This window comes from Girardinichthys multiradiatus, chromosome 7, assembly GCF_021462225.1.
Source record: "Girardinichthys multiradiatus isolate DD_20200921_A chromosome 7, DD_fGirMul_XY1, whole genome shotgun sequence".
NCBI lineage: Eukaryota > Metazoa > Chordata > Actinopteri > Cyprinodontiformes > Goodeidae > Girardinichthys > Girardinichthys multiradiatus.
In genome coordinates, this window is record NC_061800.1 from 2,150,373 (window position 1) to 2,158,866 (window position 8,494).

Sequence of the window (8,494 nt, forward strand, 5' to 3'; positions counted from 1 at the left end):
GATATGTCTGAAACATAACCCCCAAGGAAATCTTTCCTTGCAAAGGACCAGATGCTATAACGGTGGCAAAAGAGGCTTGTACTCTTGGAATACCAAGAAGGATTTTATAGTGATAATGGAATACATTTTGTTAACAAAGTCATACATGAACTTGGTACAAATGGGACAGTTAAAAGTAAGAAACACAAAGAAATTGGGTTGAATGTTTAGATATAGTAAAACTTAATACGAAGATAATCCCATCAGCTCAGGGTGGATTAACACCTTTTGAAATAATACATGGCAGACCTTATTAAATCCCTGATCTACAAAAAGACCTAAAAGATCCACAACAAGATGCAACGTTGGCAGATTACATGATGAAGACTTTACAGTTTAGAGACATATAAAATGTTAATAATCTGCCAAATGATGTTTCTGAAGCCCTACAGGTTCCTGGTGACCATTAAGAAGGCAATGTGGTTTGATCCAAAGTGGGAGGGTTCTTTCCAAGTGTTATTGACAACTCCTACCACTGTGAACATCCAAAGCATACTGTAAAGAGGTGAGCCCAGTCCCAATGGGGACTATTCCAATGCGTATGTGTAACACAACTTACTATTATTCAGTCAGTCAATAATTTTTTTTCTACTGCTTATTCGATAGTGGGTCGCGGGGAAGCTGGTGCCTATCTCCAGCAGTCTATGGGTGAGAGGCGGGGTACACCCTGGACAGGTCGCCAGTCCATCGCAGGGCAACACACAAACAAATATGCACACACTCATTCATACACCTAAGGGCAATTTAGAGTGACCAATTAACCTAACAGACATGTCTTTGGACTGTGGGAGGAAGCCAAAGGACCCAGTGAGAACTCACGCATGCACGGGGAGAACATGCAAACTCCATGCAGAAAGACCCCCGGCCGGGAATTGAACCCAGGACCTTCTTGCTGCAAGGCAACTTACTATTATTCTTATTCCAAATTATTCTTCCCACCAAGCTGAACCAGAGGGTAAAGTCCATGATCTAAAGGGCACTTATGCAATATATGGATTTGACTGGATGTGTGGAACTGCCATTTATTTGCAGTTGCCTCCAAGTTGGAGTGGTGTTTATGCAGCTGTTTATGTCACTGATCACAATTATGTCATTTCCGTTCAACCATCCCTAAATAGGAGTAAGAGAGAACTCATCCATGTGAAGCCACATGACAGTGTGTGGGGCTCAGACGTGCTTAATGAATTCAAGCATTGGACAGATGGACAGATGATTTTAATGAGTTTGTTCCCCTGGGTAGGCAGAGAAAAATACCTTGAGACTTGAAACTATAAATTATCGACTGGGACTGTTTGTTAATGCAACCACAAAAGCTCTTAAAGGACTGTCCACAGAAGTCACAGCTCTTCGAACCGTGGTGTTGCAGAACAGGATGGTGTTGGACCTGCTAACAGCTTCGGTTGGGGGAGTTTGCGCCCTCCTGAACGAGACCTGCTGCACAAAACATCCCTGATGAGACCAACGGCAAAGATGGACACAGAGTGAGCAATACTATACACCAATTAAATTAAATTAAAAGGGGTATGCAGCAGGATGTCCATCCCGGCTGAGGAATCCTTTCTTCGTGGCTTACTTCAGGACCGCGGTGGCAACTGATTTTGAAAATCATGACCCCTGTCATCGCTGTGTTATTGTTGTTCTGCCTTTTTACTCTGAGTATTGTACCCTGCATCAGAGCAATGATATCAAGGATGGTTGGAGGAATTGCTGGTATAATGTTGTCCCAGGATTACCAGCTTCTGGACAAGGACCAGGACTATGATGACACTATGGAGGTGGAATCACTAAACTAAACAATAGTTTAATGTTTAATGAGGTGAATGCATAAAGCCTTTTCAAAGTGTATACATGGATGTGATATTAAACTAATCAACAACGCAGTATTTTTAAGAAAAACGAAAAGAAAGAGAGCGCCTCTCTTTAATGCTCTCACATAAAGAATAGGACCCTAAAGGACCCAGAAGAGTGACGTTTGTCGAGTATCAATGACGTACAGGTCGGATGAATGTGACCTGGCTGTACAGACACAGGTTGCATTTGAAAAGATCAGATACGTATTGGATTTAGGACCACATATCCAAGCGGCCTGGATCGCATTTGAAAAAAAATCAGATCTGTGTCGTTCGGACTGTCATGAAACGTTTGGATACAGGTCACATAGCTGTCCGTAGCCTTAGTTACAATTTCAATCCTGTAAGGCTACGTTCTCGCTGCAGCTTGAAGTGACACACATCCGATTTTTTTGCCAGTATGCGACCTGTATCAAAACTTTTCATGACAGTCTGAACGACACAAATCCGATTTCTTTAAATGCGACCCAGGCCACTTGTGGTTCTAAATCCGATACGTTTCTGATCTTTTTAAATGTGACCTGTGTCTGTATGGCCAGGTTGCATTCATCCGACCTGTACGTCATTGATACTCGACAAACGTCACTATTCTGGGTCCTTTAGGGTCCTATTGAGAGCTCCTACGTGAGAGCATTAAAGAGAGGTGCTCACATATGCACATAAAGGTTGCCTTTATCATTCAAAAATTATGAATGAAGTCTGTATCATTAAAGCCGCTCACATCACTGTCCCACCTCTGCTGGCTTCGACTCCGAACCCACACGTTTCTCTGTACCGACGACGCTGCCACTGCCCCACAAAATGCCATGGCCAAAAACCTGGTTCTCTTTCTTTTCAATTTTCTTAAAAATCGATTTTCTTAATATGCTGTCTGGTTGGAAAACAACTTAAAAATCGCTAAATACAGGCCAACGTTCACACAGGAGATCACAACAAGTCACATATATTTGGAAATGTGAACGACCACGCAAAAAAGCCGGATTTCACCAAAAAATCGGAATTGAGCATTAAGACCTGCAGTTTGAACATAGCCTAAGACTCACAATGAAAAGACACATAGATTAGAGAAGTTTATTTACAAATATTTATTTGTTGGCGCTCGGACCCCAGAGCAAGACATGAACACTGAGCATGATGTGAGCTTGAAACAACAACTTATGAATAGAATTAGAGATGTCTTCCCCCTAAGATCCAACTGGTGGCGGAGTGGAGGCCTGTGGAGGTAGAGAAATTGGGAGGAGCTAAGAAGCCAGATGGTGGAGCTCAGCTTGAAGAATGAGGAAGTCCATGAGTGAAGGTCCTTAAAGTGGAGCCTTGGACGGTGATTGACAGAAGAGGAGCCTTGGGGTTTTTTTTTGACCGGGCCATCATCCATCAGAGATCTAATTCTTCCATATATTCCTAACAGAACAGACTGTAGGTTTACTGGTGGCTCCTAGAGTTTCTAAAAGTAGAATGGGAGGATGATCCTTTAGTTATCAGGCTCCTCTCCTGTGGAACCAGCTCCCAGTTTTAGCCGGTGAGGAAGACACCCTGTCTACTTTTAAGGCTAGGCTTAAAACTTTCCTTTTTGATAAAGCTTATAGTTAGAGTGGTTTAGGATATCCTGAACTATCTCTGTAGTTATGCTGCTAAAGGCTTAGGCTGCTTGAGGACATACTGACCACTTTCACCCTCTTCGCTATATTCTCACACTACTCTCCAATTTTGCATTATTTGCTGTTATTTCAGCTTTTAACTTTGTTCTCTCTCTTTTCTCTTCCAAGAAGCTACACCTGCCCTGACTCTGTCTCTACTTGTGACACCTTTCTGGAGAGGGGCATCGTCCAAGATTCTGCTGGCAACAACGTAATGCTCACCCTCTACCATGATCCACATGGCCCTGTCTTTCAGTGTTTAACCCTTTCTATCTCCTAGACATGGTGTGGCGGCCTGATTGGACACGCCATTTGTTCAGTTCCACGCCCATTTCTTTTTTTATGACGTGTGTCCTCCGGCGCAAAAAGCGTTGTTTTCCGGTTGGAACGCCGCTGGGAGAACTGATGCGTGGCAGTGGAGTGTGTGGCATTGACAGTTCGTGAAACAACATAAGCAGATCTTGGATTACCTGAGAGTTCGTCTGGCTCACATAAGAAGCTCACCATTTGGATCGAGTGTTTCAAAACGCCGGTACCGTGAGTGACAAAACAACCTGTCAGCTTAGAAATGCTGATACAAGTTGTCTAACTTTATGTGCCGCCGAGCACAGTGTTTGTTTTGCTTCCTTGTGAGTGTATAAAAAATACGAAATGGAGTTTTTTCTTCAATAGCCGGGTTTCAGTCACGTGATTTTGATGATGCGCGAAGAGGGCGCGATTTCAGATGGAGGGCAGGAAGTAAAATGTCAAAGGAGGCAACCGTTGCAGAGAGTCCGTATTGTAGGGATTTAGATCCAGTTTCCAGGCGTAGATACAAACAGTTAATTCACAGATATGTTGGATGTGACCCTTATCTCATCAAGATGAGTGAGTTTTTGAGAGAACCTCAAGATTTGCCGTTAATCGAGGCTGTTGATATCACGAACTATCTGGCACTTTAAAAGTCTTACTACTCTAAACAGCAGATGAAAGCCTACAAAAGTCTGAAGGCATAAAACGTTTTTGTCAGCGGTTGGGTCTAGAACCTCGGAACCAAACGGCTCCGCGATAATTATCGTTTGGTCTTTGCCAAGGTGAGTGTTAGTTCATATGTTCATATATTAGTGGAGATGTTAGCGGTTAGCAGAAGTGGCTAAAACAAACATACAACGCCTCTCTACGGCTACATTAACTTAACAATCATTACTACATAAATAGGCATTTCACGACAAACTAATGGTAAACAGAACCACAAAAAAAGAAGTTGGACTGCTACTTACCGCTGACGAAGTGGTCGCTACAGACACTCGCATTAGCAGACTCTGCTCCTCCCGACCGCAGATGTAGATTTGTAATCCACTTTTTAAGTCGTTTTTCAGTTACTTTTTTACATCTTTCACCTTTATGAATGACAACCTTTGGCACTCGATAATAATGCTTTTCCTTTTTTCTGCTGGAGCGATTGGAGCAGCCGTAAATGGCACAAAACATGGGCGTGTTTATAGATGGCAAATCCTCGGCTACTTCACTTCCTGCCCTCCATCTGCATTCCGCGCTCTCGCGGCCTAGCTATGTGACATCACGTGAAAGCTAGCTATTAGATTTTTGGATGGATTGGACTGGCGAGAGGAAAAGCCTGGACTGGCTTATTTGTGTTTGAACTGAAATTGACTGAACTGAGTTAATTCTTATTGTATAGACTATTATTGATTTTTGTTGTTTTTTGCTGGGGACAATTAAATTGTGGTTGTTGGGTGATTCTCCATCAATGTTTCGGGTGATGAGCATGTCTCTGCTTTTTTTCCCTTGTGCTGGGTTTTGGATTGCAGAATAAATATGTCAGGAGAGAGACCTGGCTGGCACCCCAGAAAGAATGTTTCAAACTCTGATTCCATAATACCACTCCAATGGCAATTGACTAAGCTTCTACTGTGACTAACTATGTGATCTCTTTCAGACTCTAACCTTGAAACCTGGCTCAGAGTTTATCTGTTCTTTCTTTCTAGGTGAAATGGCTACAGCCATTAACATTTACTTTTCCTTCCCATAGAAAGTACTTCTGGATCAGTGCTTTTGTGTTCTTTTTGTGTCTCTGCTCTGTTCTCTCAAACCCCCAGTTGGTCGTGGCAGATGGCCGCTCACACTGAGCCTGGTTCTGCTGGAGGTTTCTTCCTGTTAAAAGGGAGTGTTTCCTCTCTGCTGTCGCTACATGCATGCTCAGTATGAGGGATTGCTGCAAAGTCAACGCCAGTAACTGTCCACTGTCTCTACATGCTCATCTGGGAGGAGGGAATGCTGCAAGTCACTGAGTGGATGCAATCTGTTGGGTTTCCTTAAACAGAAAAACTGTTTATCCAATTTGAATAAATAACTGAATATGACTGCACTGTTCAATGGTTAAAATTAATTGGAATGTATGTACCTGACTTTTGTGAAGTGCCTTGAGACGACATATGTCGTAAATTAGCGCTATATAAATAAACTGAATTGAACTGAATTCAATTGAATGTTTTTTTCTTTAGCGCTCAGACCACAGTGGAAGACGTGAATGCTGAGAATGACATGTGCTTGAATGAACATGTTAGGGTTAGAGTTAAAGATGTTTTCACCCCGGGATCCGATCCTGGTGGTGGAGTGGAGGCCTGAGGAGAGTTGGAAAGAGTTTGGAAGCAAGATGGTGGAGGAGGGTCAAAGTTCAGTTGAAGAATGGAGGGATCCATGGATGAAGATCTTTTAAAGCAGAGCCTTGAAAGATGATTGGCCGGGGAGAAATGCGGACTAGACGCTCATTGGTGGAGCAGAGCCGCATGGAAGAGTAATTAGATGAAGCTGGAGGTGATGGTGAGTCTTCCATGTTGAATGTTTGTTTAAACTCCATTTCACACGCACAACTATCGACACACCAATGTTTCTCACATGGAATGTAAATGGAACCAGCACCAGACAGAAAAAGTTAAAGATTTTTAACCAGCTTAAAAGACTAAAGGCAGACATTGTCTTATTACAAGAGATTCATAAATAAGCCACATCTGCAAATTATATTAAATCCCCTGAGTTTCCTAATTTATTTTCTGCCTGCTATAACTCTAATTCAATTTTACTTCGCAAACATTTTAATTTCACAGTATTAGACACAGTTACAGATCCAGAGGGTAGATTTGTAATAGTAAAAATATCTATAAATAACCAAACGTTATGTATTGTCAGTATATATGCACCAAATGTTAATGACCCCCATTCTTTCATATTTTTTTTAACACTTGCTCTCTTCTTGGGGGCAACATTAACTTTAGTCAGAATGAAGAAATAGACAGGCTTAGTACTACAGGGACTGCAGTTGGCAATCAATAAATATATTTAAACAGTACATGATTTATTACGGACTTTGTGATGCATGGCAATCTCTTCATAATAACCATAGGGAATATGCTTTCTTCTCACACGTCCATCACTTCTTAGTCAGCAGCTCGTTGTTGACTGACATTGCAGACACTGAGATACACCCTATAGCTGTCAGTGACCATGCTCCTGTTTCTATACCTCTAGTAAATAGGAAAGAAAACCCACAAGTAAAAGCTGGAGATTTAATACATCATAGCTTAAGGATGAAGAACTTGACAAATATTTTACAGGAATACATCTGCTCTCTGGGAGGCAGGGAAAGCAGCGATGAGAAGTAATATAATCTCATTATCATCACAAAATAAGAAAATAGAAAACATACGTATTCAGGAATTAGAGGAAATCATTAAATTGTTAGAAGCTTTCCATGAAGCGGAAATGCTAGGCAAAATATGTCAAGAAAAACTAGGGTTAAATGGCAAAAAAACAACTATTCTTAGTACAAAGACTTTGAATAGAAAACTTTGAAAATTGCAATATATCAGGTTGCTTTTTAGCTAACCAACTAAAAAAACATTAAGAAAAAACAACTATATTTGTTGTCAAAGGCTTAACAGGGAATACAGTATATAATCCTGAAAGAATAAACAGCACTTTCAGATGTTTTCACAAATGCTTATACTCACCACAGACAAACCCATCAGATAATTTATCAATTTTTGGATAGAGTAACAAAGTGATGGCCCTGTATGCACCACTGACATACCTAAGTACTTGTGTTCCACAGAATGTTGCAGAAATCCCAAAAAATGACTTCCGCCAAATAGAAATTTTGCCAACATTAGTCTCCTGTTAAAACCAAGGAAAAACCCTGTATTTCCTGTCAGCCATTGTCCCATATCCTTTATTAAAGTTGAACTTAAAATAATCTGTAAGGCTCTTGCAAAAAATTTTGAGAAGGTATAAATTAGTATAAAATTAGTCTTTATCTGGATAATGTTTTACTTTTTCTCCAGCATTCACAAACCTCTCTCTCTGAAAATCTATCAGTCTTCTGGAATTGGATTGATAAATTCTTTCTCAAGAGTTTCAGATTATTTTATAAATTGGTTAAAATCTACAGTTCTTCCAATAAATTGTGTTTTCCAGACAGATTAATCATACAATATGAGATTGACATAAATATATTTTTAGAATATCAGCAAATTAAATCAATAATACAAAATTTTTTAGGGTCAATGAAGTAGGGTTACAAATGCCACTAAGTGTATTAGAGTTCCCAAAACACCAATCTCCCCACAAATTACTGTCTAAAATCCAATCGATAATCAGGCCATCCCTAATCTAGGGTCTCCCTGGGTTGGGATTGCCAACCTATGGGCTGTGGCCCCCACCAGGGTGGGGCTATGGTGGCTTTTGGGAGTGACATCTGGTTACTGCGTGCAATTCTTTAGGGGAGGGGGTCTATGCTGGCAATCATAGGTTACTGCTCCTGTATGGATCTGTGGTGGGCTTGAGAGCTTGGGGTTCCTGAGGCATGTCGTCCCAGGCTGGGGTCCTGGCTGTGCCTGGTGGGCTTGGGTCCTGGCAGGAATGTTGCTGGGGTTTTTTGCTGTTGCATGCACCAGTGCCCAGCCTTAGCATTCT